General features: G+C 48.7%; 34 non-coding genes across 34 annotated transcripts; 15 read left to right on the forward strand and 19 right to left on the reverse strand.

The window, feature by feature from the left end:
- The first annotated feature begins 4 nt into the window (after positions 1–4).
- On the forward strand, positions 5–77 carry Trnav-uac (transfer RNA valine (anticodon UAC)). Its single transcript has one exon. It is a non-coding gene; the product is annotated as a tRNA-Val (tRNA).
- A 636-nt stretch (positions 78–713) lies between these two features.
- Trnar-ucg (transfer RNA arginine (anticodon UCG)) lies at positions 714–785 on the reverse strand. Its single transcript has one exon. It is a non-coding gene; the product is annotated as a tRNA-Arg (tRNA).
- A 668-nt stretch (positions 786–1,453) lies between these two features.
- Trnap-cgg (transfer RNA proline (anticodon CGG)) lies at positions 1,454–1,525 on the reverse strand. Its single transcript has one exon. It is a non-coding gene; the product is annotated as a tRNA-Pro (tRNA).
- A 221-nt stretch (positions 1,526–1,746) lies between these two features.
- Positions 1,747–1,819, forward strand: Trnav-uac (transfer RNA valine (anticodon UAC)). The gene has a single exon. It is a non-coding gene; the product is annotated as a tRNA-Val (tRNA).
- Positions 1,820–2,455: 636 nt separating this feature from the next.
- On the reverse strand, positions 2,456–2,527 carry Trnap-ugg (transfer RNA proline (anticodon UGG)). The gene has a single exon. It is a non-coding gene; the product is annotated as a tRNA-Pro (tRNA).
- A 669-nt stretch (positions 2,528–3,196) lies between these two features.
- On the reverse strand, positions 3,197–3,268 carry Trnap-cgg (transfer RNA proline (anticodon CGG)). The gene has a single exon. It is a non-coding gene; the product is annotated as a tRNA-Pro (tRNA).
- Positions 3,269–3,489: 221 nt separating this feature from the next.
- Positions 3,490–3,562, forward strand: Trnav-uac (transfer RNA valine (anticodon UAC)). The gene has a single exon. It is a non-coding gene; the product is annotated as a tRNA-Val (tRNA).
- A 636-nt stretch (positions 3,563–4,198) lies between these two features.
- Trnap-ugg (transfer RNA proline (anticodon UGG)) lies at positions 4,199–4,270 on the reverse strand. The gene has a single exon. It is a non-coding gene; the product is annotated as a tRNA-Pro (tRNA).
- A 962-nt stretch (positions 4,271–5,232) lies between these two features.
- Positions 5,233–5,305, forward strand: Trnav-uac (transfer RNA valine (anticodon UAC)). The gene has a single exon. It is a non-coding gene; the product is annotated as a tRNA-Val (tRNA).
- A 636-nt stretch (positions 5,306–5,941) lies between these two features.
- Trnap-ugg (transfer RNA proline (anticodon UGG)) lies at positions 5,942–6,013 on the reverse strand. Its single transcript has one exon. It is a non-coding gene; the product is annotated as a tRNA-Pro (tRNA).
- A 669-nt stretch (positions 6,014–6,682) lies between these two features.
- Positions 6,683–6,754, reverse strand: Trnap-cgg (transfer RNA proline (anticodon CGG)). The gene has a single exon. It is a non-coding gene; the product is annotated as a tRNA-Pro (tRNA).
- A 221-nt stretch (positions 6,755–6,975) lies between these two features.
- On the forward strand, positions 6,976–7,048 carry Trnav-uac (transfer RNA valine (anticodon UAC)). The gene has a single exon. It is a non-coding gene; the product is annotated as a tRNA-Val (tRNA).
- Positions 7,049–8,425: 1,377 nt separating this feature from the next.
- Trnap-cgg (transfer RNA proline (anticodon CGG)) lies at positions 8,426–8,497 on the reverse strand. The gene has a single exon. It is a non-coding gene; the product is annotated as a tRNA-Pro (tRNA).
- A 221-nt stretch (positions 8,498–8,718) lies between these two features.
- Trnav-uac (transfer RNA valine (anticodon UAC)) lies at positions 8,719–8,791 on the forward strand. Its single transcript has one exon. It is a non-coding gene; the product is annotated as a tRNA-Val (tRNA).
- A 636-nt stretch (positions 8,792–9,427) lies between these two features.
- Positions 9,428–9,499, reverse strand: Trnap-ugg (transfer RNA proline (anticodon UGG)). Its single transcript has one exon. It is a non-coding gene; the product is annotated as a tRNA-Pro (tRNA).
- Positions 9,500–10,167: 668 nt separating this feature from the next.
- Positions 10,168–10,239, reverse strand: Trnap-cgg (transfer RNA proline (anticodon CGG)). Its single transcript has one exon. It is a non-coding gene; the product is annotated as a tRNA-Pro (tRNA).
- A 221-nt stretch (positions 10,240–10,460) lies between these two features.
- On the forward strand, positions 10,461–10,533 carry Trnav-uac (transfer RNA valine (anticodon UAC)). The gene has a single exon. It is a non-coding gene; the product is annotated as a tRNA-Val (tRNA).
- Positions 10,534–11,169: 636 nt separating this feature from the next.
- Positions 11,170–11,241, reverse strand: Trnap-ugg (transfer RNA proline (anticodon UGG)). Its single transcript has one exon. It is a non-coding gene; the product is annotated as a tRNA-Pro (tRNA).
- A 2,082-nt stretch (positions 11,242–13,323) lies between these two features.
- Positions 13,324–13,396, forward strand: Trnav-uac (transfer RNA valine (anticodon UAC)). Its single transcript has one exon. It is a non-coding gene; the product is annotated as a tRNA-Val (tRNA).
- A 636-nt stretch (positions 13,397–14,032) lies between these two features.
- On the reverse strand, positions 14,033–14,104 carry Trnap-ugg (transfer RNA proline (anticodon UGG)). Its single transcript has one exon. It is a non-coding gene; the product is annotated as a tRNA-Pro (tRNA).
- Positions 14,105–15,066: 962 nt separating this feature from the next.
- Positions 15,067–15,139, forward strand: Trnav-uac (transfer RNA valine (anticodon UAC)). Its single transcript has one exon. It is a non-coding gene; the product is annotated as a tRNA-Val (tRNA).
- Positions 15,140–16,685: 1,546 nt separating this feature from the next.
- Positions 16,686–16,757, reverse strand: Trnap-cgg (transfer RNA proline (anticodon CGG)). The gene has a single exon. It is a non-coding gene; the product is annotated as a tRNA-Pro (tRNA).
- A 221-nt stretch (positions 16,758–16,978) lies between these two features.
- Trnav-uac (transfer RNA valine (anticodon UAC)) lies at positions 16,979–17,051 on the forward strand. The gene has a single exon. It is a non-coding gene; the product is annotated as a tRNA-Val (tRNA).
- Positions 17,052–17,687: 636 nt separating this feature from the next.
- Positions 17,688–17,759, reverse strand: Trnap-ugg (transfer RNA proline (anticodon UGG)). The gene has a single exon. It is a non-coding gene; the product is annotated as a tRNA-Pro (tRNA).
- A 962-nt stretch (positions 17,760–18,721) lies between these two features.
- On the forward strand, positions 18,722–18,794 carry Trnav-uac (transfer RNA valine (anticodon UAC)). The gene has a single exon. It is a non-coding gene; the product is annotated as a tRNA-Val (tRNA).
- Positions 18,795–20,340: 1,546 nt separating this feature from the next.
- Trnap-cgg (transfer RNA proline (anticodon CGG)) lies at positions 20,341–20,412 on the reverse strand. The gene has a single exon. It is a non-coding gene; the product is annotated as a tRNA-Pro (tRNA).
- Positions 20,413–20,633: 221 nt separating this feature from the next.
- Positions 20,634–20,706, forward strand: Trnav-uac (transfer RNA valine (anticodon UAC)). Its single transcript has one exon. It is a non-coding gene; the product is annotated as a tRNA-Val (tRNA).
- Positions 20,707–21,342: 636 nt separating this feature from the next.
- Positions 21,343–21,414, reverse strand: Trnap-ugg (transfer RNA proline (anticodon UGG)). The gene has a single exon. It is a non-coding gene; the product is annotated as a tRNA-Pro (tRNA).
- A 962-nt stretch (positions 21,415–22,376) lies between these two features.
- Positions 22,377–22,449, forward strand: Trnav-uac (transfer RNA valine (anticodon UAC)). The gene has a single exon. It is a non-coding gene; the product is annotated as a tRNA-Val (tRNA).
- A 1,546-nt stretch (positions 22,450–23,995) lies between these two features.
- On the reverse strand, positions 23,996–24,067 carry Trnap-cgg (transfer RNA proline (anticodon CGG)). Its single transcript has one exon. It is a non-coding gene; the product is annotated as a tRNA-Pro (tRNA).
- Positions 24,068–24,288: 221 nt separating this feature from the next.
- Trnav-uac (transfer RNA valine (anticodon UAC)) lies at positions 24,289–24,361 on the forward strand. The gene has a single exon. It is a non-coding gene; the product is annotated as a tRNA-Val (tRNA).
- Positions 24,362–24,997: 636 nt separating this feature from the next.
- Positions 24,998–25,069, reverse strand: Trnap-ugg (transfer RNA proline (anticodon UGG)). The gene has a single exon. It is a non-coding gene; the product is annotated as a tRNA-Pro (tRNA).
- A 962-nt stretch (positions 25,070–26,031) lies between these two features.
- Trnav-uac (transfer RNA valine (anticodon UAC)) lies at positions 26,032–26,104 on the forward strand. The gene has a single exon. It is a non-coding gene; the product is annotated as a tRNA-Val (tRNA).
- Positions 26,105–27,636: 1,532 nt separating this feature from the next.
- Positions 27,637–27,708, reverse strand: Trnap-cgg (transfer RNA proline (anticodon CGG)). The gene has a single exon. It is a non-coding gene; the product is annotated as a tRNA-Pro (tRNA).
- Positions 27,709–27,923: the final 215 nt, after the last annotated feature.

Here is a 27,923-nt window from a genome sequence, read left to right on the forward strand (position 1 = left end):
CGGCGTTTCCGTGGTGTAGCGGTTATCACGTCTGCTTTACACGCAGAAGGTCCCCGGTTCGATCCCGGGCGGAAGCACGACTTTTTTTAAACCCGTTTTCGGATTCCATTTCCGAGATAACGTCACGTCTGCGCATGCAGGGATAATAAATGTCGTGTGCTACACCGATATCGCGTTATTTTACTGTCAAATGCTCTTGCACCCATAGTGCACCGGTATTCAGTAACTCAGAACGCTCGTAGCCCCATTCTGGCCGGCAAAATTTAGTATCCATTTCTTCAAGACTACTTCAAGTTCGCTTCATACTGGCTTTCCTGAGCTCTTTGCACTCGCCTTGTCACAACTCTCTTGAAGCGTGAACGTAACTAATAGTGAGAAACTCTTAACTACGCTCAGTCTTGTATCCCACGCTTTGGTTGACGTTGTCGCTAATCAGATGAAGGTAGACTGCTCCACGATTGAGCTTCGTCTCCAATCACGGTGCACACGTTCTGCAAAGACAACCTTTGTTTTCCGTAGCATGCAAGATTACTGTCGGCTCTTCTACAGAAATCGACCTATGTAATTTACTGGTATCAGATTCTTGCCATATCAAACGGTCCCTTCATGACCGTAGGGCCACACACAGCGTGCTGCGGCACGCATCTGTTCTTCATTGCAGAGCTACAAACGTGGGTGAGCTAAACCTACTCTTCAGCACGGTCAAAACGGTAGGGCTCGTCCGGGATTTGAACCCAGGACCTCCTGCACCGAAAGCAGGAATCATACCCCTAGACCAACGAGCCACATGCTGCTAGCAGTGAAGGTATCCCAAGCAGTCCACCTCCGAGGAACACAAACTTTCATGTAAATCAGGAAGAAAAGCGCTTTCTGAAGGCAGCGCCCACCACTGATGGCAAGAATATTAAAGGCAATGAATGTAGAGTGAATAATTTCATCGCGCTCTGCAGATGAACAGACGGTGGTGTTTCACTTTCGTCATGTGGTTTCTCAGTGTCAAGGGAAGGCAAATGCACTAAACAAAAGAACACCGGGAATCCGAAACACCAACTCATAACGAAAAGATAGCGGAATATACTGCAAGCAAAACTTCCAAACACGACTCCTGAAGGCGTCTGTGCCTTAAGAATTATTCCGTGCAGCAATGATCATCTACGAAGAGCCAACTGTATGTGTCGCTCCACCACGCAACTTTTTTTGATATCGTTTTACCTAAATTTCCATTACCTGTTTTTTACAAGAATACCGTGTGGCTTTCAACTGGTCTGCTTCGTCCAGCAGCGATAGTAGTAAGTAAACCGACCACAGTATCATTAGAAGTAGGTCAGACACAAAAATCGGAGTTGCTCTGTAGCTCATGTTATTCTGTTTCAAATGCTTACCTGGAGGGCTGGAAATGCGCGGAACAGCCGCCGGCATGCCAGTAGTCGCCACACGTTTGCACGAAACGCAAGGGCTCGTCCGGGATTTGAACCCGGGACCTCCTGCACCCGAAGCAGGGATCATACCCCGAGACCAACGAGCCTTCTCGATGCACATGAGTAACGCCTCCGTTCTTGGTATCACCGTGCAGAGCTACTGCTCACCCAGCGTTCTCCCTGGCTGTTGCGGTTTGATTGTTTTTATCGTTGTCTTTTACTATAGCAACTTCTAGAATCGGACGGAGCTCGTAGCCGATGCCCTTGCTTACGCAGGAAAAATCTGTTGGAACTACGGTTTTCCAGGTAGTACAACGGCAAAACCGTCGTTTCCGTGGTGTAGCGGTTATCACGTCTGCTTTACACGCAGAAGGTCCCCGGTTCGATCCCGGGCGGAAGCACGACTTTTTTAAAACCCGTTTTCGGATTCCATTTCCGAGATAACGTCACGTCTGCGCATGCAGGGATAATAAATGTCGTGTGCTACACCGATATCGCGTTATTTTACTGTCAAATGCTCTTGCTCCCATAGTGCACCGGTATTCAGTAACTCAGAACGCTCGTAGCCCCATTCTGGCCGGCAAAATTTAGTATCCATTTCTTCAAGACTACTTCAAGTTCGCTTCATACTGGCTTTCCTGAGTTCTTTGCACTCGCCTTGTCACAACTCTCTTGAAGCGTGAACGTAACTAATAGTGAGAAACTCTTAACTACGCACAGTCTTGTATCCCACGCTTTGGTTGACGTTGTCGCTAATCAGATGAAGGTAGACTGCTCCACGATTGAGCTTCGTCTCCAATCACGGTGCACACGTTCTGCAAAGACAACCATTGTTTTCCGTAGCATGCAAGATTACTGTCGGCTCTTCTACAGAAATCGACCTATGTAATTTACTGGTATCAGATTCTTGCCATATCAAACGGTCCCTTCATGACCGTAGGGCCACACACAGCGTGCTGCGGCACGCATCTGTTCTTCATTGCAGAGCTACAAACGTGGGTGAGCTACACCTACTCTTCAGCACGGTCAAAACGGTAGGGCTCGTCCGGGATTTGAACCCGGAACCTTCTGCACCCAAAGCAGGAATCATACCCCTAGACCAACGAGCCACCTGCTGCTAGCAGTGAAGGTATCCCAAGCAGTCCACCTCCGAGGAACACAAACTTTCATGTAAATCAGGAAGAAAAGCGCTTTCTGAAGGCAGCGCCCACCACTGATGGCAAGAATATTAAAGGCAATGAATGTAGAGTGAATAATTTCATCGCGCTCTGCAGATGAACAGACGGTGGTGTTTCACTTTCGTCATGTGGTTTCTCAGTGTCAAGGGAAGGCAAATGCACTAAACAAAAGAACACCGGGAATCCGAAACACCAACTCATAACGAAAAGATAGCGGAATATACTGCAAGCAAAACTTCCAAACACGACTCCTGAAGGCGTCTGTGCCTTAAGAATTATTCCGTGCAGCAATGATCATCTACGAAGAGCCAACTGTATGTGTCGCTCCACCACGCAACTTTTTTTGATATCGTTTTACCTAAATTTCCATTACCTGTTTTTTACAAGAATACCGTGTGGCTTTCAACTGGTCTGCTTCGTCCAGCAGCGATAGTAGTAAGTAAACCGACCACAGTATCATTAGAAGTAGGTCAGACACAAAAATCGGAGTTGCTCTGTAGCTCATGTTATTCTGCTTTCAAATGCTTACCTGGAGGGCTGGAAATGCGCGGAACAGCCGCCGGCATGCCAGTAGTCGCCACACGTTTGCACTAAACGCAAGGGCTCGTCCGGGATTTGAACCCGGGACCTCCTGCACCCGAAGCAGGGATCATACCCCGAGACCAACGAGCCTTCTCGATGCACATGAGTAACGCCTCCGTTCTTGGTATCACCGTGCAGAGCTACTGCTCACCCAGCGTTCTCCCTGGCTGTTGCGGTTTGATTGTTTTTATCGTTGTCTTTTACTATAGCAACTTCTAGAATCGGACGGAGCTCGTAGCCGATGCCCTTGCTTACGCAGGAAAAATCTGTTGGAACTACGGTTTTCCAGGTAGTAGAACGGCAAAACCGTCGTTTCCGTGGTGTAGCGGTTATCACGTCTGCTTTACACGCAGAAGGTCCCCGGTTCGATCCCGGGCGGAAGCACGACTTTTTTTAAACCCGTTTTCGGATTCCATTTCCGAGATAACGTCACGTCTGCGCATGCAGGGATAATAAATGTCGTGTGCTACACCGATATCGCGTTATTTTACTGTCAAATGCTCTTGCTCCCATAGTGCACCGGTATTCAGTAACTCAGAACGCTCGTAGCCCCATTCTGGCCGGCAAAATTTGGTATCCATTTCTTCAAGACTACTTCAAGTTCGCTTCATACTGGCTTTCCTGAGCTCTTTGCACTCGCCTTGTCACAACTCTCTTGAAGCGTGAACGTAACTAATAGTGAGAAACTCTTAACTACGCTCAGTCTTGTATCCCACGCTTTGGTTGACGTTGTCGCTAATCAGATGAAGGTAGACTGCTCCACGATTGAGCTTCGTCTCCAATCACGGTGCACACGTTCTGCAAAGACAACCTTTGTTTTCCGTAGCATGCAAGATTACTGTCGGCTCTTCTACAGAAATCGACCTATGTAATTTACTGGTATCAGATTCTTGCCATATCAAACGGTCCCTTCATGACCGTAGGGCCACACACAGCGTGCTGCGGCACGCATCTGTTCTTCATTGCAGAGCTACAAACGTGGGTGAGCTAAACCTACTCTTCAGCACGGTCAAAACGGTAGGGCTCGTCCGGGATTTGAACCCGGGACCTCCTGCACCCAAAGCAGGAATCATACCCCTAGACCAACGAGCCACCTGCTGCTAGCAGTGAAGGTATCCCAAGCAGTCCACCTCCGAGGAACACAAACTTTCATGTAAATCAGGAAGAAAAGCGCTTTCTGAAGGCAGCGCCCACCACTGATGGCAAGAATATTAAAGGCAATGAATGTAGAGTGAATAATTTCATCGCGCTCTGCAGATGAACAGACGGTGGTGTTTCACTTTCGTCATGTGGTTTCTCAGTGTCAAGGGAAGGCAAATGCACTAAACAAAAGAACACCGGGAATCCGAAACACCAACTCATAACGAAAAGATAGCGGAATATACTGCAAGCAAAACTTCCAAACACGACTCCTGAATGCGTCTGTGCCTTAAGAATTATTCCGTGCAGCAATGATCATCTACGAAGAGCCAACTGTATGTGTCGCTCCACCACGCAACTTTTTTTGATATCGTTTTACCTAAATTTCCATTACCTGTTTTTTACAAGAATACCGTGTGGCTTTCAACTGGTCTGCTTCGTCCAGCAGCGATAGTAGTAAGTAAACCGACCACAGTATCATTAGAAGTAGGTCAGACACAAAAATCGGAGTTGCTCTGTAGCTCATGTTATTCTGCTTTCAAATGCTTACCTGGAGGGCTGGAAATGCGCGGAACAGCCGCCGGCATGCCAGTAGTCGCCACACGTTTGCACGAAACGCAAGGGCTCGTCCGGGATTTGAACCCGGGACCTCCTGCACCCGAAGCAGGGATCATACCCCGAGACCAACGAGTCTTCTCGATGCACACGAGTAACGCCTCCGTTCTTGGTATCACCGTGCAGAGCTACTGCTCACCCAGCGTTCTCCCTGGCTGTTGCGGTTTGATTGTTTTTATCGTTGTCTTTTACTATAGCAACTTCTAGAATCGGACGGAGCTCGTAGCCGATGCCCTTGCTTACGCAGGAAAAATCTGTTGGAACTACGGTTTTCCAGGTAGTACAACGGCAAAACCGTCGTTTCCGTGGTGTAGCGGTTATCACGTCTGCTTTACACGCAGAAGGTCCCCCGTTCGATCCCGGGCGGAAGCACGACTTTTTTTAAACCCGTTTTCGGATTCCATTTCCGAGATAACGTCACGTCTGCGTATGCAGGGATAATAAATGTCGTGTGCTACACCGATATCGCGTTATTTTACTGTCAAATGCTCTTGCTCCCATAGTGCACCGGTATTCAGTAACTCAGAACGCTCGTAGCCCCATTCTGGCCGGCAAAATTTAGTATCCATTTCTTCAAAACTACTTCAAGTTCGCTTCATACTGGCTTTCCTGAGCTCTTTGCACTCGCCTTGTCACAACTCTCTTGAAGCGTGAACGTAACTAATAGTGAGAAACTCTTAACTACGCTCAGTCTTGTATCCCACGCTTTGGTTGACGTTGTCGCTAATCAGATGAAGGTAGACTGCTCCACGATTGAGCTTCGTCTCCAATCACGGTGCACACGTTCTGCAAAGACAACCTTTGTTTTCCGTAGCATGCAAGATTACTGTCGGCTCTTCTACAGAAATCGAACTAAGTAATTTACTGGTATCAGATTCTTGCCATATCAAACGGTCCCTTCATGACCGTAGGGCCACACACAGCGTGCTGCGGCACGCATCTGTTCTTCATTGCAGAGCTGCAAACGTGGGTGAGCTACACCTACTCTTCAGCACGGTCAAAACGGTAGGGCTCGTCCGGGATTTGAACCCGGGACCTTCTGCACCCAAAGCAGGAATCATACCCCTAGACCAACGAGCCACCTGCTGCTAGCACTGAAGGTATCCCAAGCAGACCACCTCCGAGGAACACAAACTTTCATGTAAATCAGGAAGAAAAGCGCTTTCTGAAGGCAGCGCCCACCACTGATGGCAAGAATATTAAAGGCAATGAATGTAGAGTGAATAATTTCATCGCGCTCTGCAGATGAACAGACGGTGGTGTTTCACTTTCGTCATGTGGTTTCTCAGTGTCAAGGGAAGGCAAATGCACTAAACAAAAGAACACCGGGAATCCGAAACACCAACTCATAACGAAAAGATAGCGGAATATACTGCAAGCAAAACTTCCAAACACGACTCCTGAAGGCGTCTGTGCCTTAAGAATTATTCCGTGCAGCAATGATCATCTACGAAGAGTCAACTGTATGTGTCGCTCCACCACGCAACTTTTTTTGATATCGTTTTACCTAAATTTCCATTACCTGTTTTTTACAAGAATACCATGTGGCTTTCAACTGGTCTGCTTCGTCCAGCAGCGATAGTAGTAAGTAAACCGACCACAGTATCATTAGAAGTAGGTCAGACACAAAAATCGGAGTTGCTCTGTAGCTCATGTTATTCTGCTTTCAAATGCTTACCTGGAGGGCTGGAAATGCGCGGAACAGCCGCCGGCATGCCAGTAGTCGCCACACGTTTGCACGAAACGCAAGGGCTCGTCCGGGATTTGAACCCGGGACCTCCTGCACCCGAAGCAGGGATCATACCCCGAGACCAACGAGCCTTCTCGATGCACACGAGTAACGCCTCCGTTCTTGGTATCACCGTGCAGAGCTACTGCTCACCCAGCGTTCTCCCTGGCTGTTGCGGTTTGATTGTTTTTATCGTTGTCTTTTACTATAGCAACTTCTAGAATCGGACGGAGCTCGTAGCCGATGCCCTTGCTTACGCAGGAAAAATCTGTTGGAACTACGGTTTTCCAGGTAGTACAACGGCAAAACCGTCGTTTCCGTGGTGTAGCGGTTATCACGTCTGCTTTACACGCAGAAGGTCCCCGGTTCGATCCCGGGCGGAAGCACGACTTTTTTTAAACCCGTTTTCGGATTCCATTTCCGAGATAACGTCACGTCTGCGTATGCAGGGATAATAAATGTCGTGTGCTACACCGATATCGCGTTATTTTACTGTCAAATGCTCTTGCTCCCATAGTGCACCGGTATTCAGTAACTCAGAACGCTCGTAGCCCCATTCTGGCCGGCAAAATTTAGTATCCATTTCTTCAAAACTACTTCAAGTTCGCTTCATACTGGCTTTCCTGAGCTCTTTGCACTCGCCTTGTCACAACTCTCTTGAAGCGTGAACGTAACTAATAGTGAGAAACTCTTAACTACGCTCAGTCTTGTATCCCACGCTTTGGTTGACGTTGTCGCTAATCAGATGAAGGTAGACTGCTCCACGATTGAGCTTCGTCTCCAATCACGGTGCACACGTTCTGCAAAGACAACCTTTGTTTTCCGTAGCATGCAAGATTACTGTCGGCTCTTCTACAGAAATCGAACTAAGTAATTTACTGGTATCAGATTCTTGCCATATCAAACGGTCCCTTCATGACCGTAGGGCCACACACAGCGTGCTGCGGCACGCATCTGTTCTTCATTGCAGAGCTACAAACGTGGGTGAGCTACACCTACTCTTCAGCACGGTCAAAACGGTAGGGCTCGTCCGGGATTTGAACCCGGGACCTCCTGCACCCAAAGCAGGAATCATACCCCTAGACCAAAGAGATACCTGCTGCTAGCACTGAAGGTATCCCAAGCAGACCACCTCCGAGGAACACAAACTTTCATGTAAATCAGGAAGAAAAGCGCTTTCTGAAGGCAGCGCCCACCACTGATGGCAAGAATATTAAAGGCAATGAATGTAGAGTGAATAATTTCATCGCGCTCTGCAGATGAACAGACGGTGGTGTTTCACTTTCGTCATGTGGTTTCTCAGTGTCAAGGGAAGGCAAATGCACTAAACAAAAGAACACCGGGAATCCGAAACACCAACTCATAACGAAAAGATAGCGGAATATACTGCAAGCAAAACTTCCAAACACGACTCCTGAAGGCGTCTGTGCCTTAAGAATTATTCCGTGCAGCAATGATCATCTACGAAGAGTCAACTGTATGTGTCGCTCCACCACGCAACTTTTTTTGATATCGTTTTACCTAAATTTCCATTACCTGTTTTTTACAAGAATACCATGTGGCTTTCAACTGGTCTGCTTCGTCCAGCAGCGATAGTAGTAAGTAAACCGACCACAGTATCATTAGAAGTAGGTCAGACACAAAAATCGGAGTTGCTCTGTAGCTCATGTTATTCTGCTTTCAAATGCTTACCTGGAGGGCTGGAAATGCGCGGAACAGCCGCCGGCATGCCAGTAGTCGCCACACGTTTGCACGAAACGCAAGGGCTCGTCCGGGATTTGAACCCGGGACCTCCTGCACCCGAAGCAGGGATCATACCCCGAGACCAACGAGCCTTCTCGATGCACACGAGTAACGCCTCCGTTCTTGGTATCACCGTGCAGAGCTACTGCTCACCCAGCGTTCTCCCTGGCTGTTGCGGTTTGATTGTTTTTATCGTTGTCTTTTACTATAGCAACTTCTAGAATCGGACGGAGCTCGTAGCCGATGCCCTTGCTTACGCAGGAAAAATCTGTTGGAACTACGGTTTTCCAGGTAGTACAACGGCAAAACCGTCGTTTCCGTGGTGTAGCGGTTATCACGTCTGCTTTACACGCAGAAGGTCCCCGGTTCGATCCCGGGCGGAAGCACGACTTTTTTTAAACCCGTTTTCGGATTCCATTTCCGAGATAACGTCACGTCTGCGTATGCAGGGATAATAAATGTCGTGTGCTACACCGATATCGCGTTATTTTACTGTCAAATGCTCTTGCTCCCATAGTGCACCGGTATTCAGTAACTCAGAACGCTCGTAGCCCCATTCTGGCCGGCAAAATTTAGTATCCATTTTTTCAAGACTACTTCAAGTTCGCTTCGTACTGGCTTTCCTGAGCTCTTTGCACTCGCCTTGTCACAACTCTCTTGAAGCGTGAACGTAACTAATAGTGAGAAACTCTTAACTACGCTCAGTCTTGTATCCCACGCTTTGGTTGACGTTGTCGCTAATCAGATGAAGGTAGACTGCTCCACGATTGAGCTTCGTCTCCAATCACGGTGCACACGTTCTGCAAAGACAACCTTTGTTTTCCGTAGCATGCAAGATTACTGTCGGCTCTTCTACAGAAATCGACCTATGTAATTTACTGGTATCAGATTCTTGCCATATCAAACGGTCCCTTCATGACCGTAGGGCCACACACAGCGTGCTGCGGCACGCATCTGTTCTTCATTGCAGAGCTACAAACGTGGGTGAGCTACACCTACTCTTCAGCACGGTCAAAACGGTAGGGCTCGTCCGGGATTTGAACCCGGAACCTCCTGCACCCAAAGCAGGAATCATACCCCTAGACCAACGAGCCAACGCTGCTAGCAGTGAAGGTATCCCAAGCAGTCCACCTCCGAGGAACACAAACTTTCATGTAAATCAGGAAGAAAAGCGCTTTCTGAAGGCAGCGCCCACCACTGATGGCAAGAATATTAAAGGCAATGAATGTAGAGTGAATAATTTCATCGCGCTCTGCAGATGAACAGACGGTGGTGTTTCACTTTCGTCATGTGGTTTCTCAGTGTCAAGGGAAGGCAAATGCACTAAACAAAAGAACACCGGGAATCCGAAACACCAACTCATAACGAAAAGATAGCGGAATATACTGCAAGCAAAACTTCCAAACACGACTCCTGAATGCGTCTGTGCCTTAAGAATTATTCCGTGCAGCAATGATCATCTACGATGAGCCAACTGTATGTGTCGCTCCACCACGCAACTTTTTTTGATATCGTTTTACCTAAATTTCCATTACCTGTTTTTTGCAAGAATACCATGTGGCTTTCAACTGGTCTGCTTCGTCCAGCAGCGATAGTAGTAAGTAAACCGACCACAGTATCATTAGAAGTAGGTCAGACACAAAAATCGGAGTTGCTCTGTAGCTCATGTTATTCTGCTTTCAAATGCTTACCTGGAGGGCTGGAAATGCGCGGAACAGCCGCCGGCATGCCAGTAGTCGCCACACGTTTGCACGAAACGCAAGGGCTCGTCCGGGATTTGAACCCGGGACCTCCTGCACCCGAAGCAGGGATCATACCCCGAGACCAACGAGCCTTCTCGATGCACACGAGTAACGCCTCCGTTCTTGGTATCACCGTGCAGAGCTACTGCTCACCCAGCGTTCTCCCTGGCAGTTGCGGTTTGATTGTTTTTATCGTTGTCTTTTACTATAGCAACTTCTAGAATCGGACGGAGCTCGTAGCCGATGCCCTTGCTTACGCAGGAAAAATCTGTTGGAACTACGGTTTTCCAGGTAGTACAACGGCAAAACCGTCGTTTCCGTGGTGTAGCGGTTATCACGTCTGCTTTACACGCAGAAGGTCGCCGGTTCGATCCCGGGCGGAAGCACGACTTTTTTTAAACCCGTTTTCGGATTCCATTTCCGAGATAACGTCACGTCTGCGTATGCAGGGATAATAAATGTCGTGTGCTACACCGATATCGCGTTATTTTACTGTCAAATGCTCTTGCTCCCATAGTGCACCGGTATTCAGTAACTCAGAACGCTCGTAGCCCCATTCTGGCCGGCAAAATTTAGTATCCATTTTTTCAAGACTACTTCAAGTTCGCTTCGTACTGGCTTTCCTGAGCTCTTTGCACTCGCCTTGTCACTACTCTCTTGAAGCGTGAACGTAACTAATAGTGAGAAACTCTTAACTACGCTCAGTCTTGTATCCCACGCTTTGGTTGACGTTGTCGCTAATCAGATGAAGGTAGACTGCTCCACGATTGAGCTTCGTCTCCAATCACGGTGCACACGTTCTGCAAAGACAACCTTTGTTTTCCGTAGCATGCAAGATTACTGTCGGCTCTTCTACAGAAATCGACCTATGTAATTTACTGGTATCAGATTCTTGCCATATCAAACGGTCCCTTCATGACCGTAGGGCCACACACAGCGTGCTGCGGCACGCATCTGTTCTTCATTGCAGAGCTGCAAACGTGGGTGAGCTACACCTACTCTTCAGCACGGTCAAAACGGTAGGGCTCGTCCGGGATTTGAACCCGGGACCTTCTGCACCCAAAGCAGGAATCATACCCCTAGACCAACGAGCCACCTGCTGCTAGCAGTGAAGGTATCCCAAGCAGTCCACCTCCGAGGAACACAAACTTTCATGTAAATCAGGAAGAAAAGCGCTTTCTGAAGGCAGCGCCCACCACTGATGGCAAGAATATTAAAGGCAATGAATGTAGAGTGAATAATTTCATCGCGCTCTGCAGATGAACAGACGGTGGTGTTTCACTTTCGTCATGTGGTTTCTCAGTGTCAAGGGAAGGCAAATGCACTAAACAAAAGAACACCGGGAATCCGAAACACCAACTCATAACGAAAAGATAGCGGAATATACTGCAAGCAAAACTTCCAAACACGACTCCTGAATGCGTCTGTGCCTTAAGAATTATTCCGTGCAGCAATGATCATCTACGATGAGCCAACTGTATGTGTCGCTCCACCACGCAACTTTTTTTGATATCGTTTTACCTAAATTTCCATTACCTGTTTTTTACAAGAATTCCGTGTGGCTTTCAACTGGTCTGCTTCGTCCAGCAGCGATAGTAGTAAGTAAACCGACCACAGTATCATTAGAAGTAGGTCAGACACAAAAATCGGAGTTGCTCTGTAGCTCATGTTATTCTGCTTTCAAATGCAATTGTATGGCTGGGAGTAGTGGCGTACTCCTGTAATGCAGGCGTCCGGGAGGCCGTTGCTGTGGGAGACATCTGGGAACAACTGCAGATACGGCCGTTTCATTAGCTCAGGAACGACCGCGATGCTCTTATCGAGCTCTGCAGATTGACCAGACTGCAGTGCGGAATTTTCGTCTAGTGGTGGCTCGGGGTTAAGAGAAGTCGGGAGCTGTGAGCAAAACTACATCGGGAAACCGAAACAGACGACTCGTAACGAAAAGATTGCGGAATGTACTGCAAAAGCAAACGTTGGAGAAGACGAACTCTGATGCCGTCGGTGCTTTAACAATCATTCCGTGCAGCAACGATAATCTGGGAAGAGCGAAGGGCGGGTACCGCTCGACCACACAACAAAATTTTATATAATGTTCTACTTGTTCTAAATTTGCGTTTCCAGATCATCAGTAAAATACTGTGTGATTTACACCTGGCTTGCTTCTTCGAAAAGCGATATTAAGAAATACATCGACTGCAACGTCATTAGGGGTCGCGGGTCCGGGCGCCGGCGCGCCAGCGGCGGCCTGTCGGGGCTGCTGGTGCCTCCATGTAGAGCTACCGCTGGGCCCGGGCTCCCTGCCGCTAACGAAGTGATTGCTTTTGGTGACATCATTTGCAATAGCGACTGCGCGAATTGACGGTAGCTCGTACGGAAAGCAAGAGTAGCTGATGCTACCGAGGACTCGGCCGCGTTCATTGCCGACGACTTCTTGGGCTCTTATTCATGGTGGCATTCAGACAGGCAAGGGTGCTGTCGATTGTTAGGTACGAATGCGAAATTCCTGCATTGTGCGTTTCCGCAAAGTGATTTTTACGCCAAAGTTGCGATCGTCCTCAAGTTGTGTCACATGTGGAGCTCACAGCGTAGCAGTTTCCGTGGTGTAGCGGTTATCACGTCTGCCAACACGCAGAACGTCACCGGTTCGATTCCGGGCGGAAACACATTTTTGTCGCACTCAACAAGACACTTGCTACAATCTCTACGGTGAACATTTAAATCAATTTCAAACGTCCAACCACCAGGCTGCAGATGGCTCAAATGATACATGAAACTCTTTCAGAAGCGGCTACTTGTTTTTTGTGCTTACCTGGAGGGCTGGAAATGCGCGGAACAGCCGCCGGCATGCCAGTAGTCGCCACACGTTTGCACGAAACGCAAGGGCTCGTCCTTGATTTGAACCCGGGACCTCCTGCACCCGAAGCAGGGATCATACCCCGAGACCAACGAGCCTTCTCGATGCACATGAGTAACGCCTCCGTTCTTGGTATCACCGTGCAGAGCTACTGCTCACCCAGCGTTCTCCCTGGCTGTTGCGGTTTGATTGTTTTTATCGTTGTCTTTTACTATAGCAACTTCTAGAATCGGACGGAGCTCGTAGCCGATGCCCTTGCTTACGCAGGAAAAATCTGTTGGAACTACGGTTTTCCAGGTAGTACAACGGCAAAACCGTCGTTTCCGTGGTGTAGCGGTTATCACGTCTGCTTTACACGCAGAAGGTCCCCGGTTCGATCCCGGGCGAAAGCACGACTTTTTTTAAACCCGTTTTCGGATTCCATTTCCGAGATAACGTCACGTCTGCGTATGCAGGGATAATAAATGTCGTGTGCTACACCGATATCGCGTTATTTTACTGTCAAATGCTCTTGCTCCCATAGTGCACTGGTATTCAGTAACTCAGAACGCTCGTAGCCCCATTCTGGCCGGCAAAATTTAGTATCCATTTCTTCAAGACTACTTCAAGTTCGCTTCATACTGGCTTTCCTGAGCTCTTTGCACTCGCCTTGTCACAACTCTCTTGAAGCGTGAACGTAACTAATAGTGAGAAACTCTTAACTACGCTCAGTCTTGTATCCCACGCTTTGGTTGACGTTGTCGCTAATCAGATGAAGGTAGACTGCTCCACGATTGAGCTTCGTCTCCAATCACGGTGCACACGTTCTGCAAAGACAACCTTTGTTTTCCGTAGCATGCAAGATTACTGTCGGCTCTTCTACAGAAATCGACCTATGTAATTTACTGGTATCAGATTCTTGCCATATCAAACGGTCCCTTCATGACCGTAGGGCCACACACAGCGTGCTGCGGCACGCATCTGTTCTTCATTGCAGAGCTACAAACGTGGTTGAGCTACACCTACTCTTCAGCACGGTCAAAACGGTAGGGCTCGTCCGGGATTTGAACCCGGGACCTCCTGCACCCAAAGCAGGAATCATACCCCTAGACCAACGAGCCACCTGCTGCTAGCTGTGAAGGTATCCCAAGCAGTCCACCTCCGAGGAACACAAACTTTCATGTAAATCAGGAAGGAAAGCGCTTTCTGAAGGCAGCGCCCACCACTGATGGCAAGAATATTAAAGGCAATGAATGTAGAGTGAATAATTTCATCGCGCTCTGCAGATGAACAGACGGTGGTGTTTCACTTTCGTCATGTGGTTTCTCACTGTCAAGGGAGGGCAAATGCACTAAACAAAAGAACACCGGGAATCCGAAACACCAACTCATAACGAAAAGATAGCGGAATATACTGCAAGCAAAACTTCCAAACACGACTCCTGAAGGCGTCTGTGCCTTAAGAATTATTCCGTGCAGCAATGATCATCTACGAAGAGTCAACTGTATGTGTCGCTCCACCACGCAACTTTTTTTGATATCGTTTTACCTAAATTTCCATTACGTGTTTTTTACAAGAATACCGTGTGGCTTTCAACTGGTCTGCTTCGTCCAGCAGCGATAGTAGTAAGTAAACCGACCACAGTATCATTAGAAGTAGGTCAGACACAAAAATCGGAGTTGCTCTGTAGCTCATGTTATTCTGCTTTCAAATGCTTACCTGGAGGGCTGGAAATGCGCGGAACAGCCGCCGGCATGCCAGTAGTCGCCACACGTTTGCACGAAACGCAAGGGCTCGTCCGGGATTTGAACCCGGGACCTCCTGCACCCGAAGGAGGGATCATACCCCGAGACCAACGAGCCTTCTCGATGCACATGAGTAACGCCTCCGTTCTTGGTATCACCGTGCAGAGCTACTGCTCACCAAGCGTTCTCCCTGGCTGTTGCGGTTTGATTGTTTTTATCGTTGTCTTTTACTATAGCAACTTCTAGAATCGGACGGAGCTCGTAGCCGATGCCCTTGCTTACGCAGGAAAAATCTGTTGGAACTACGGTTTTCCAGGTAGTACAACAGCAAAACCGTCGTTTCCGTGGTGTAGCGGTTATCACGTCTGCTTTACACGCAGAAGGTCCCCGGTTCGATCCCGGGCGGAAGCACGACTTTTTTTAAACCCGTTTTCGGATTCCATTTCCGAGATAACGTCACGTCTGCGTATGCAGGGATAATAAATGTCGTGTGCTACACCGATATCGCGTTATTTTACTGTCAAATGCTCTTGCTCCCATAGTGCACCGGTATTCAGTAACTTTTTTTGATATCGTTTTACCTAAATTTCCATTACCTGTTTTTTACAAGAGTACCGTGTGGCCTTCAACTGGTCTGCTTCGTCCAGCTGCGATAGTAGTAAGTAAACCGACCACAGTATCATTAGAAGTAGGTCAGACACAAAAATCGGAGTTGCTCTGTAGCTCATGTTATTCTGCTTTCAAATGCAATTGTATGGCTGGGAGTAGTGGCGTACTCCTGTAATGCAGGCGTCCGGGAGGCCGTTGCTGTGGGAGACATCTGGGAACAACTACAGATACGGCCGTTTCATTAGCTCAGGAACGACCGCGATGCTCTTATCGAGCTCTGCAGATTGACCAGACTGCAGTGCGGAATTTTCGGCTAGTGGTGGCTCGGGGTTAAGAGAAGTCGGGAGCTGTAAGCAAAACTACATCGGGAAACCGAAACAGACGACTCATAACGAAAAGATTGCGGAATGTACTGCAAAAGCAAACGTTGGAGAAGACGAACTCTGAAGCCGTCGGTGCTTTAACAATCATTCCGCGCAGCAACGATAATCTGGGAAGAGCGAAGGGTGGGTACCGCTCGACCACACAACAAAATTTTATATAATGTTCTACTTGTTCTAAATTTGCGTTTCCAGATCATCAGTAAAATACTGTGTGATTTACACCTGGCTTGCTTCTTCGAAAAGCGATATTAAGAAATACATCGACTGCAACGTCATTAGGGGTCGCGGGTCAAGGCGCCGGCGCGCCAGCGGCGGCCTGTCGGGGCTGCTGGTGCCTCCATGTAGAGCTACCGCTGGGCCGCTACTGCTGGGCCCGGGCTCCTTGCCGCTAACGAAGTGATTGCTTTTGGTGACATCATTTGCAATAGCGACTGCGCGAATTGACGGTAGCTCGTACGGAAAGCAAGAGTAGCTGATGCTACCGAGGACTCGGCCGCGTTCATTGCCGACGACTTCTTGGGCTCTTATTCATGGTGGCATTCAGACAGGCAAGGGTGCTGTCGATTGTTAGGTACGAATGCGAAATTCCTGCATTGTGCGTTTCCGCAAAGTGATTTTTACGCCAAAGTTGCGATCGTCCTCAAGTTGTGTCACATGTGGAGCTCACAGCGTAGCAGTTTCCGTGGTGTAGCGGTTATCACGTCTGCCAACACGCAGAACGTCACCGGTTCGATTCCGGGCGGAAACACATTTTTGTCGCACTCAACAAGACACTTGCTACAATCTCTACGGTGAACATTTAAATCAATTTCAAACGTCCAACCACCAGGCTGCAGATGGCTCAAATGATACATGAAACTCTTTCAGAAGCGGCTACTTGGTTTTTGTGCTTACCTGGAGGGCTGGAAATGCGCGGAACAGCCGCCGGCATGCCAGTAGTCGCCACACGTTTGCACGAAACGCAAGGGCTCGTCCGGGATTTGAACCCGGGACCTCCTGCACCCGAAGCAGGGATCATACCCCGAGACCAACGAGCCTTCTCGATGCACATGAGTAACGCCTACGTTCTTGGTATCACCGTGCAGAGCTACTGCTCACCCAGCGTTCTCCCTGGCTGTTGCGGTTTGATTGTTTTTATCGTTGTCTTTTACTATAGCAACTTCTAGAATCGGACGGAGCTCGTAGCCGATGCCCTTGCTTACGCAGGAAAAATCTGTTGGAACTACGGTTTTCCAGGTAGTACAACGGCAAAACCGTCGTTTCCGTGGTGTAGCGGTTATCACGTCTGCTTTACACGCAGAAGGTCCCCGGTTCGATCCCGGGCGAAAGCACGACTTTTTTTAAACCCGTTTTCGGATTCCATTTCCGAGATAACGTCACGTCTGCGTATGCAGGGATAATAAATGTCGTGTGCTACACCGATATCGCGTTATTTTACTGTCAAATGCTCTTGCTCCCATAGTGCACTGGTATTCAGTAACTCAGAACGCTCGTAGCCCCATTCTGGCCGGCAAAATTTAGTATCCATTTCTTCAAGACTACTTCAAGTTCGCTTCATACTGGCTTTCCTGAGCTCTTTGCACTCGCCTTGTCACAACTCTCTTGAAGCGTGAACGTAACTAATAGTGAGAAACTCTTAACTACGCTCAGTCTTGTATCCCACGCTTTGGTTGACGTTGTCGCTAATCAGATGAAGGTAGACTGCTCCACGATTGAGCTTCGTCTCCAATCACGGTGCACACGTTCTGCAAAGACAACCTTTGTTTTCCGTAGCATGCAAGATTACTGTCGGCTCTTCTACAGAAATCGACCTATGTAATTTACTGGTATCAGATTCTTGCCATATCAAACGGTCCCTTCATGACCGTAGGGCCACACACAGCGTGCTGCGGCACGCATCTGTTCTTCATTGCAGAGCTACAAACGTGGGTGAGCTACACCTACTCTTCAGCACGGTCAAAACGGTAGGGCTCGTCCGGGATTTGAACCCGGGACCTCCTGCACCCAACGCAGGAATCATACCCCTAGACCAACGAGCCACCTGCTGCTAGCTGTGAAGGTATCCCAAGCAGTCCACCTCCGAGGAACACAAACTTTCATGTAAATCAGGAAGGAAAGCGCTTTCTGAAGGCAGCGCCCACCACTGATGGCAAGAATATTAAAGGCAATGAATGTAGAGTGAATAATTTCATCGCGCTCTGCAGATGAACAGACGGTGGTGTTTCACTTTCGTCATGTGGTTTCTCACTGTCAAGGGAGGGCAAATGCACTAAACAAAAGAACACCGGGAATCCGAAACACCAACTCATAACGAAAAGATAGCGGAATATACTGCAAGCAAAACTTCCAAACACGACTCCTGAAGGCGTCTGTGCCTTAAGAATTATTCCGTGCAGCAATGATCATCTACGAAGAGTCAACTGTATGTGTCGCTCCACCACGCAACTTTTTTTGATATCGTTTTACCTAAATTTCCATTACGTGTTTTTTACAAGAATACCGTGTGGCTTTCAACTGGTCTGCTTCGTCCAGCAGCGATAGTAGTAAGTAAACCGACCACAGTATCATTAGAAGTAGGTCAGACACAAAAATCGGAGTTGCTCTGTAGCTCATGTTATTCTGCTTTCAAATGCTTACCTGGAGGGCTGGAAATGCGCGGAACAGCCGCCGGCATGCCAGTAGTCGCCACACGTTTGCACGAAACGCAAGGGCTCGTCCGGGATTTGAACCCGGGACCTCCTGCACCCGAAGGAGGGATCATACCCCGAGACCAACGAGCCTTCTCGATGCACATGAGTAACGCCTCCGTTCTTGGTATCACCGTGCAGAGCTACTGCTCACCAAGCGTTCTCCCTGGCTGTTGCGGTTTGATTGTTTTTATCGTTGTCTTTTACTATAGCAACTTCTAGAATCGGACGGAGCTCGTAGCCGATGCCCTTGCTTACGCAGGAAAAATCTGTTGGAACTACGGTTTTCCAGGTAGTACAACAGCAAAACCGTCGTTTCCGTGGTGTAGCGGTTATCACGTCTGCTTTACACGCAGAAGGTCCCCGGTTCGATCCCGGGCGGAAGCACGACTTTTTTTAAACCCGTTTTCGGATTCCATTTCCGAGATAACGTCACGTCTGCGTATGCAGGGATAATAAATGTCGTGTGCTACACCGATATCGCGTTATTTTACTGTCAAATGCTCTTGCTCCCATAGTGCACCGGTATTCAGTAACTTTTTTTGATATCGTTTTACCTAAATTTCCATTACCTGTTTTTTACAAGAGTACCGTGTGGCCTTCAACTGGTCTGCTTCGTCCAGCAGCGATAGTAGTAAGTAAACCGACCACAGTATCATTAGAAGTAGGTCAGACACAAAAATCGGAGTTGCTCTGTAGCTCATGTTATTCTGCTTTCAAATGCAATTGTATGGCTGGGAGTAGTGGCGTACTCCTGTAATGCAGGCGTCCGGGAGGCCGTTGCTGTGGGAGACATCTGGGAACAACTACAGATACGGCCGTTTCATTAGCTCAGGAACGACCGCGATGCTCTTATCGAGCTCTGCAGATTGACCAGACTGCAGTGCGGAATTTTCGGCTAGTGGTGGCTCGGGGTTAAGAGAAGTCGGGAGCTGTAAGCAAAACTACATCGGGAAACCGAAACAGACGACTCATAACGAAAAGATTGCGGAATGTACTGCAAAAGCAAACGTTGGAGAAGACGAACTCTGAAGCCGTCGGTGCTTTAACAATCATTCCGCGCAGCAACGATAATCTGGGAAGAGCGAAGGGTGGGTACCGCTCGACCACACAACAAAATTTTATATAATGTTCTACTTGTTCTAAATTTGCGTTTCCAGATCATCAGTAAAATACTGTGTGATTTACACCTGGCTTGCTTCTTCGAAAAGCGATATTAAGAAATACATCGACTGCAACGTCATTAGGGGTCGCGGGTCAAGGCGCCGGCGCGCCAGCGGCGGCCTGTCGGGGCTGCTGGTGCCTCCATGTAGAGCTACCGCTGGGCCGCTACTGCTGGGCCCGGGCTCCTTGCCGCTAACGAAGTGATTGCTTTTGGTGACATCATTTGCAATAGCGACTGCGCGAATTGACGGTAGCTCGTACGGAAAGCAAGAGTAGCTGATGCTACCGAGGACTCGGCCGCGTTCATTGCCGACGACTTCTTGGGCTCTTATTCATGGTGGCATTCAGACAGGCAAGGGTGCTGTCGATTGTTAGGTACGAATGCGAAATTCCTGCATTGTGCGTTTCCGCAAAGTGATTTTTACGCCAAAGTTGCGATCGTCCTCAAGTTGTGTCACATGTGGAGCTCACAGCGTAGCAGTTTCCGTGGTGTAGCGGTTATCACGTCTGCCAACACGCAGAACGTCACCGGTTCGATTCCGGGCGGAAACACATTTTTGTCGCACTCAACAAGACACTTGCTACAATCTCTACGGTGAACATTTAAATCAATTTCAAACGTCCAACCACCAGGCTGCAGATGGCTCAAATGATACATGAAACTCTTTCAGAAGCGGCTACTTGGTTTTTGTGCTTACCTGGAGGGCTGGAAATGCGCGGAACAGCCGCCGGCATGCCAGTAGTCGCCACACGTTTGCACGAAACGCAAGGGCTCGTCCGGGATTTGAACCCGGGACCTCCTGCACCCGAAGCAGGGATCATACCCCGAGACCAACGAGCCTTCTCGATGCACATGAGTAACGCCTACGTTCTTGGTATCACCGTGCAGAGCTACTGCTCACCCAGCGTTCTCCCTGGCTGTTGCGGTTTGATTGTTTTTATCGTTGTCTTTTACTATAGCAACTTCTAGAATCGGACGGAGCTCGTAGCCGATGCCCTTGCTTACGCAGGAAAAATCTGTTGGAACTACGGTTTTCCAGGTAGTACAACGGCAAAACCGTCGTTTCCGTGGTGTAGCGGTTATCACGTCTGCTTTACACGCAGAAGGTCCCCGGTGCGATCCCGGGCGGAAGCACGACTTTTTTTAAACCCGTTTTCGGATTCCATTTCCGAGATAACGTCACGTCTGCGTATGCAGGGATAATAAATGTCGTGTGCTACACCGATATCGCGTTATTTTACTGTCAAATGCTCTTGCTCCCATAGTGCACCGGTATTCAGTAACTCAGAACGCTCGTAGCCCCATTCTGGCCGGCAAAATTTAGTATCCATTTCTTCAAGACTACTTCAAGTTCGCTTCATACTGGCTTTCCTGAGCTCTTTGCACTCGCCTTGTCACAACTCTCTTGAAGCGTGAACGTAACTAATAGTGAGAAACTCTTAACTACGCTCAGTCTTGTATCCCACGCTTTGGTTGACGTTGTCGCTAATCAGATGAAGGTAGACTGCTCCACGATTGAGCTTCGTCTCCAATCACGGTGCACACGTTCTGCAAAGACAACCTTTGTTTTCCGTAGCATGCAAGATTACTGTCGGCTCTTCTACAGAAATCGACCTATGTAATTTACTGGTATCAGATTCTTGCCATATCAAACGGTCCCTTCATGACCGTAGGGCCACACACAGCGTGCTGCGGCACGCATCTGTTCTTCATTGCAGAGCTACAAACGTGGGTGAGCTACACCTACTCTTCAGCACGGTCAAAACGGTAGGGCTCGTCCGGGATTTGAACCCGGGACCTCCTGCACCCAAAGCAGGAATCATACCCCTAGACCAACGAGCCACCTGCTGCTAGCAGTGAAGGTATCCCAAGCAGTCCACCTCCGAGGAACACAAACTTTCATGTAAATCAGGAAGGAAAGCGCTTTCTGAAGGCAGCGCCCACCACTGATGGCAAGAATATTAAAGGCAATGAATGTAGAGTGAATAATTTCATCGCGCTCTGCAGATGAACAGACGGTGGTGTTTCACTTTCGTCATGTGGTTTCTCACTGTCAAGGGAGGGCAAATGCACTAAACAAAAGAACACCGGGAATCCGAAACACCAACTCATAACGAAAAGATAGCGGAATATACTGCAAGCAAAACTTCCAAACACGACTCCTGAAGGCGTCTGTGCCTTAAGAATTATTCCGTGCAGCAATGATCATCTACGAAGAGTCAACTGTATGTGTCGCTCCACCACGCAACTTTTTTTGATATCGTTTTACCTAAATTTCCATTACGTGTTTTTTACAAGAATACCGTGTGGCTTTCAACTGGTCTGCTTCGTCCAGCAGCGATAGTAGTAAGTAAACCGACCACAGTATCATTAGAAGTAGGTCAGACACAAAAATCGGAGTTGCTCTGTAGCTCATGTTATTCTGCTTTCAAATGCTTACCTGGAGGGCTGGAAATGCGCGGAACAGCCGCCGGCATGCCAGTAGTCGCCACACGTTTGCACGAAACGCAAGGGCTCGTCCGGGATTTGAACCCGGGACCTCCTGCACCCGAAGGAGGGATCATACCCCGAGACCAACGAGCCTTCTCGATGCACATGAGTAACGCCTCCGTTCTTGGTATCACCGTGCAGAGCTACTGCTCACCCAGCGTTCTCCCTGGCTGTTGCGGTTTGATTGTTTTTATCGTTGTCTTTTACTATAGCAACTTCTAGAATCGGACGGAGCTCGTAGCCGATGCCCTTGCTTACGCAGGAAAAATCTGTTGGAACTACGGTTTTCCAGGTAGTACAACAGCAAAACCGTCGTTTCCGTGGTGTAGCGGTTATCACGTCTGCTTTACACGCAGAAGGTCCCCGGTTCGATCCCGGGCGGAAGCACGACTTTTTTTAAACCCGTTTTCGGATTCCATTTCCGAGATAACGTCACGTCTGCGTATGCAGGGATAATAAATGTCGTGTGCTACACCGATATCGCGTTATTTTACTGTCAAATGCTCTTGCTCCCATAGTGCACCGGTATTCAGTAACTTTTTTTGATATCGTTTTACCTAAATTTCCATTACCTGTTTTTTACAAGAGTACCGTGTGGCCTTCAACTGGTCTGCTTCGTCCAGCTGCGATAGTAGTAAGTAAACCGACCACAGTATCATTAGAAGCAGGTCAGACACAAAAATCGGAGTTGCTCTGTAGCTCATGTTATTCTGCTTTCAAATGCAATTGTATGGCTGGGAGTAGTGGCGTACTCCTGTAATGCAGGCGTCCGGGAGGCCGTTGCTGTGGGAGACATCTGGGAACAACTACAGATACGGCCGTGTCATTAGCTCAGGAACGACCGCGATGCTCTTATCGAGCTCTGCAGATTGACCAGACTGCAGTGCGGAATTTTCGGCTAGTGGTGGCTCGGGGTTAAGAGAAGTCGGGAGCTGTAAGCAAAACTACATCGGGAAACCGAAACAGACGACTCATAACGAAAAGATTGCGGAATGTACTGCAAAAGCAAACGTTGGAGAAGACGAACTCTGAAGCCGTCGGTGCTTTAACAATCATTCCGCGCAGCAACGATAATCTGGGAAGAGCGAAGGGTGGGTACCGCTCGACCACACAACAAAATTTTATATAATGTTCTACTTGTTCTAAATTTGCGTTTCCAGATCATCAGTAAAATACTGTGTGATTTACACCTGGCTTGCTTCTTCGAAAAGCGATATTAAGAAATACATCGACTGCAACGTCATTAGGGGTCGCGGGTCAAGGCGCCGGCGCGCCAGCGGCGGCCTGTCGGGGCTGCTGGTGCCTCCATGTAGAGCTACCGCTGGGCCGCTACTGCTGGGCCCGGGCTCCTTGCCGCTAACGAAGTGATTGCTTTTGGTGACATCATTTGCAATAGCGACTGCGCGAATTGACGGTAGCTCGTACGGAAAGCAAGAGTAGCTGATGCTACCGAGGACTCGGCCGCGTTCATTGCCGACGACTTCTTGGGCTCTTATTCATGGTGGCATTCAGACAGGCAAGGGTGCTGTCGATTGTTAGGTACGAATGCGAAATTCCTGCATTGTGCGTTTCCGCAAAGTGATTTTTACGCCAAAGTTGCGATCGTCCTCAAGTTGTGTCACATGTGGAGCTCACAGCGTAGCAGTTTCCGTGGTGTAGCGGTTATCACGTCTGCCAACACGCAGAACGTCACCGGTTCGATTCCGGGCGGAAACACATTTTTGTCGCACTCAACAAGACACTTGCTACAATCTCTACGGTGAACATTTAAATCAATTTCAAACGTCCAACCACCAGGCTGCAGATGGCTCAAATGATACATGAAACTCTTTCAGAAGCGGCTACTTGGTTTTTGTGCTTACCTGGAGGGCTGGAAATGCGCGGAACAGCCGCCGGCATGCCAGTAGTCGCCACACGTTTGCACGAAACGCAAGGGCTCGTCCGGGATTTGAACCCGGGACCTCCTGCACCCGAAGCAGGGATCATACCCCGAGACCAACGAGCCTTCTCGATGCACATGAGTAACGCCTACGTTCTTGGTATCACCGTGCAGAGCTACTGCTCACCCAGCGTTCTCCCTGGCTGTTGCGGTTTGATTGTTTTTATCGTTGTCTTTTACTATAGCAACTTCTAGAATCGGACGGAGCTCGTAGCCGATGCCCTTGCTTACGCAGGAAAGATCTGTTGGAACTACGGTTTTCCAGGTAGTACAACGGCAAAACCGTCGTTTCCGTGGTGTAGCGGTTATCACGTCTGCTTTACACGCAGAAGGTCCCCGGTGCGATCCCGGGCGGAAGCACGACTTTTTTTAAACCCGTTTTCGGATTCCATTTCCGAGATAACGTCACGTCTGCGTATGCAGGGATAATAAATGTCGTGTGCTACACCGATATCGCGTTATTTTACTGTCAAATGCTCTTGCTCCCATAGTGCACCGGTATTCAGTAACTCAGAACGCTCGTAGCCCCATTCTGGCCGGCAAAATTTAGTATCCATTTCTTCAAGACTACTTCAAGTTCGCTTCATACTGGCTTTCCTGAGCTCTTTGCACTCGCCTTGTCACAACTCTCTTGAAGCGTGAACGTAACTAATAGTGAGAAACTCTTAACTACGCTCAGTCTTGTATCCCACGCTTTGGTTGACGTTGTCGCTAATCAGATGAAGGTAGACTGCTCCACGATTGAGCTTCGTCTCCAATCACGGTGCACACGTTCTGCAAAGACAACCTTTGTTTTCCGTAGCATGCAAGATTACTGTCGGCTCTTCTACAGAAATCGACCTATGTAATTTACTGGTATCAGATTCTTGCCATATCAAACGGTCCCTTCATGACCGTAGGGCCACACACAGCGTGCTGCGGCACGCATCTGTTCTTCATTGCAGAGCTACAAACGTGGGTGAGCTACACCTACTCTTCAGCACGGTCAAAACGGTAGGGCTCGTCCGGGATTTGAACCCGGGACCTCCTGCACCCAAAGCAGGAATCATACCCCTAGACCAACGAGCCACCTGCTGCTAGCTGTGAAGGTATCCCAAGCAGTCCACCTCCGAGGAACACAAACTTTCATGTAAATCAGGAAGGAAAGCGCTTTCTGAAGGCAGCGCCCACCACTGATGGCAAGAATATTAAAGGCAATGAATGTAGAGTGAATAATTTCATCGCGCTCTGCAGATGAACAGACGGTGGTGTTTCACTTTCGTGATGTGGTTTCTCACTGTCAAGGGAGGGCAAATGCACTAAACAAAAGAACACCGGGAATCCGAAACACCAACTCATAACGAAAAGATAGCGGAATATACTGCAAGCAAAACTTCCAAACACGACTCCTGAAGGCGTCTGTGCCTTAAGAATTATTCCGTGCAGCAATGATCATCTACGAAGAGTCAACTGTATGTGTCGCTCCACCACGCAACTTTTTTTGATATCGTTTTACCTAAATTTCCATTACGTGTTTTTTACAAGAATACCGTGTGGCTTTCAACTGGTCTGCTTCGTCCAGCAGCGATAGTAGTAAGTAAACCGACCACAGTATCATTAGAAGTAGGTCAGACACAAAAATCGGAGTTGCTCTGTAGCTCATGTTATTCTGCTTTCAAATGCTTACCTGGAGGGCTGGAAATGTGCGGAACAGCCGCCGGCATGCCAGTAGTCGCCACACGTTTGCACGAAATGCAAGGGCTCGTCCGGGATTTGAACCCGGGACCTCCTGCACCCGAAGGAGGGATCATACCCCGAGACCAACGAGCCTTCTCGATGCACATGAGTAACGCCTCCGTTCTTGGTATCACCGTGCAGAGCTACTGCTCACCAAGCGTTCTCCCTGGCTGTTGCGGTTTGATTGTTTTTATCGTTGTCTTTTACTATAGCAACTTCTAGAATCGGACGGAGCTCGTAGCCGATGCCCTTGCTTACGCAGGAAAAATCTGTTGGAACTACGGTTTTCCAGGTAGTACAACAGCAAAACCGTCGTTTCCGTGGTGTAGCGGTTATCACGTCTGCTTTACACGCAGAAGGTCCCCGGTTCGATCCCGGGCGGAAGCACGACTTTTTTTAAACCCGTTTTCGGATTCCATTTCCGAGATAACGTCACGTCTGCGTATGCAGGGATAATAAATGTCGTGTGCTACACCGATATCGCGTTATTTTACTGTCAAATGCTCTTGCTCCCATAGTGCACCGGTATTCAGTAACTTTTTTTGATATCGTTTTACCTAAATTTCCATTACCTGTTTTTTACAAGAGTACCGTGTGGCCTTCAACTGGTCTGCTTCGTCCAGCTGCGATAGTAGTAAGTAAACCGACCACAGTATCATTAGAAGTAGGTCAGACACAAAAATCGGAGTTGCTCTGTAGCTCATGTTATTCTGCTTTCAAATGCAATTGTATGGCTGGGAGTAGTGGCGTACTCCTGTAATGCAGGCGTCCGGGAGGCCGTTGCTGTGGGAGACATCTGGGAACAACTACAGATACGGCCGTTTCATTAGCTCAGGAACGACCGCGATGCTCTTATCGAGCTCTGCAGATTGACCAGACTGCAGTGCGGAATTTTCGGCTAGTGGTGGCTCGGGGTTAAGAGAAGTCGGGAGCTGTGAGCAAAACTACATCGGGAAACCGAAACAGACGACTCATAACGAAAAGATTGCGGAATGTACTGCAAAAGCAAACGTTGGAGAAGACGAACTCTGAAGCCGTCGGTGCTTTAACAATCATTCCGCGCAGCAACGATAATCTGGGAAGAGCGAAGGGTGGGTACCGCTCGACCACACAACAAAATTTTATATAATGTTCTACTTGTTCTAAATTTGCGTTTCCAGATCATCAGTAAAATACTGTGTGATTTACACCTGGCTTGCTTCTTCGAAAAGCGATATTAAGAAATACATCGACTGCAACGTCATTAGGGGTCGCGGGTCAAGGCGCCGGCGCGCCAGCGGCGGCCTGTCGGGGCTGCTGGTGCCTCCATGTAGAGCTACCGCTGGGCCCGGGCTCCTTGCCGCTAACGAAGTGATTGCTTTTGGTGACATCATTTGCAATAGCGACTGCGCGAATTGACGGTAGCTCGTACGGAAAGCAAGAGTAGCTGATGCTACCGAGGACTCGGCCGCGTTCATTGCCGACGACTTCTTGGGCTCTTATTCATGGTGGCATTCAGACAGGCAAGGGTGCTGTCGATTGTTAGGTACGAATGCGAAATTCCTGCATTGTGCGTTTCCGCAAAGTGATTTTTACGCCAAAGTTGCGATCGTCCTCAAGTTGTGTCACATGTGGAGCTCACAGCGTAGCAGTTTCCGTGGTGTAGCGGTTATCACGTCTGCCAACACGCAGAACGTCACCGGTTCGATTCCGGGCGGAAACACATTTTTGTCGCACTCAACAAGACACTTGCTACAATCTCTACGGTGAACATTTAAATCAATTTCAAACGTCCAACCACCAGGCTGCAGATGGCTCAAATGATACATGAAACTCTTTCAGAAGCGGCTACTTGGTTTTTGTGCTTACCTGGAGGGCTGGAAATGCGCGGAACAGCCGCCGGCATGCCAGTAGTCGCCACACGTTTGCACGAAACGCAAGGGCTCGTCCGGGATTTGAACCCGGGACCTCCTGCACCCGAAGCAGGGATCATACCCCGAGACCAACGAGCCTTCTCGATGCACATGAGTAACGCCTCCGTTCTTGGTATCACCGTGCAGAGCTACTGCTCACCCAGCGTTCTCCCTGGCTGTTGCGGTTTGATTGTTTTTATCGTTGTCTTTTACTATAGCAACTTCTAGAATCGGACGGAGCTCGTAGCCGATGCCCTTGCTTACGCAGGAAAAATCTGTTGGAACTACGGTTTTCCAGGTAGTACAACGGCAAA

The sequence above is a fragment of the Schistocerca gregaria genome, chromosome 2 (genome assembly GCF_023897955.1).
Source record: "Schistocerca gregaria isolate iqSchGreg1 chromosome 2, iqSchGreg1.2, whole genome shotgun sequence".
Classification (NCBI taxonomy): domain Eukaryota; kingdom Metazoa; phylum Arthropoda; class Insecta; order Orthoptera; family Acrididae; genus Schistocerca; species Schistocerca gregaria.